Raw genomic sequence first — 2,229 nt, forward strand, 5'->3', positions numbered from 1 at the left:
AGTGTACTACATAGCAGATTTTACTATTTTCTCATATTCCTGTACATTTAAAACTGGATAAGATTATGATGTTTAACAAGAGTTTTATAGGCTATAAATAGTCTTTAAAGTTATCCACTAAGATTATTTTATATGACTCATCTCAGCATTTGTATATGGCTTATATCACCATTTGTTCCTCACTAACATATAAAGTAAGGAAGCCCTAAATTTAACAGAAACTGTGTAATTAACAAAGTTTTAACTCTTCACTCTGCTTCTTTACACAAATACTTTGCAACTTCTCATTAGTAATATTTCTTTTTTTGTTTGTTTGTTTGTTTTTGTTTTTGTTTGGTCCAGTCGTGGGGCCTGAACTCTGGGCCTGGGCGCTGTCCCTCAGCTCTTCAGCTCAAGGCTAGCGTTCTACCACTTGAGCCACAGCGCCACTTCCGGCTTTTTTCTTTTTGCTTATGTGGTACTGAGGAATCGAACCCAGGGCCTCATGCATGCAAGGCAAGCGCTCTACCACTGAGACCACCTTCCCAGCCCTCAGTAGTAATATTTCTATAAACTGAAATGGACCTACTTAGTTGCATATGTCTGCTACTATAAATCTTAAATACTTTATAGAAAAGTTTTATGACCTGCCAAACAGTCCTAATTTTGGCATATATAAGCAAATTCCCAAAATTAAATACTCTAAAACATTAAAACTTTTTAACAAACCTGAACACTTGCTGCAGTGTTCATTGTGACAGGTGCCTTGTATAGAATAATTGAATTCCTCTTCCTACACATCTCTTGAACAACAAATATCTGGAATTATTTTGTTTTTGACATTTGAATCTTGACTATTCTTAAATGTGTGCTTATGTAAGAAATACATTGTTCTAAAATTTCACAAGAATTCTTTTGAATTTACTTCTTTTGAAGTTTAAGAAAATCAGTTTAAGAAAATCAGTTCCAGTTTACATATAAAAATGTACTGTGCACAATTCAGCAGCACATTAAAAAAATGGAACAATACAGAGAAGATTAGCATGGCCTCTGCACAAGGTCGACATGCAAATTCGTGAAGCTTTTCATATTTTTACAACATCAGACGCTGGAGAGGATGTGGCCACAAGGGGACCCTATGGCATTCTTAGTGGGAGTGTAAACTTGTTCTACCATTTTGGAAAGCAGTATGGAGGCTCCTCAAAAGACTCCATATAAAGCTCCTCTGTGACCCAGCAATCCCACTTTTGGGGATTTACAAACAAGACCATACTAAAACTACCAGCACAACTATGTTTACTGCAGCATTATTTACCATAGCTAAGATATGGAGCCCACCCCGTTGGCCCTCCGTAAATAAATGGATCATGAAAATGTGGTATATATACACAATGGAATTCTATGCCTCCATCAGAAAGAATGACATGGCCCAATTTGTTAGGAATTGGAACGACTTGGAAAAAAAATTAAGTGAAGTAAATCAAGTCCAAAGAAACATACGTCCCATGGTTTCCCTTATTTTCAATACCTAATATATGTCTGGGATAAGCAGAAAAGATCAAAAGCTATGTGCATATGACCAGATAAGATGCTATTAAGTGAAATGAACCCCAAGATAGCGACACAAGTGTTTTTATTTTCTTTCTTGCTCTTGTTTCTAACATACTTATAATGTGAGATGTGATTTAACTGTTTCTCTTTATGTTCCCCCCCCTCACGCTATACCCCTGTTTTCACTGTATTTGGAGTTGGTACACCTACATCCTGTGTATACGTTTCTTTAATTTGGTGAGAGGAAGGGAAATACAAAATGCTTAAATAGGGTTACAGGTTGACCCCTTGTAACAATGAGATGTACAAGACACTCTGTTAAAAAATGAACTTAACAATTTAGGCAGGGGAAGGGGGAGGGTAGTGTATTGTGGAGTTTGGAGGGAAGGGATGGTGGGGGAAAACAAAGGAGGAGGTAACAATGCTTGTTAGGAAATGTATTCATTATTTGCTCATGCAAATGTCCTCTGTACAGTATTTTTACAATAAAAAGTATAAAAATGTTCTTAGATGGAAGAGTTTATTTTCTCTATTTTACCCATATAATATCGTTAACAAAGAAATTGATGCAGAACACTGATATGAAGGTATTTTGAATAAATGTGCTGCTTGTGGAATTAAGTTATCTCAGAACAGCCACAAGGCACCACTGGGATGCAGAAGCTTGCTATGTTTTGAGGCTAAGAGCAGGGCTAGGTC

The 2,229-nt window shown here is 36.6% G+C and overlaps 1 non-coding gene across 1 annotated transcript; it reads left to right on the plus strand.

The window, feature by feature from the left end:
* The first annotated feature begins 969 nt into the window (after positions 1-969).
* LOC122118410 lies at positions 970-1,074 on the plus strand. Its single transcript, XR_006149346.1, has one exon. It is a non-coding gene; the product is annotated as a U6 spliceosomal RNA (small nuclear RNA).
* Positions 1,075-2,229: the final 1,155 nt, after the last annotated feature.

The sequence above is a fragment of the Dipodomys spectabilis genome, unplaced genomic scaffold (genome assembly GCF_019054845.1).
Source record: "Dipodomys spectabilis isolate Male_0828 unplaced genomic scaffold, ASM1905484v1 ptg000149l, whole genome shotgun sequence".
NCBI classification, from domain to species: Eukaryota; Metazoa; Chordata; class Mammalia; order Rodentia; family Heteromyidae; genus Dipodomys; species Dipodomys spectabilis.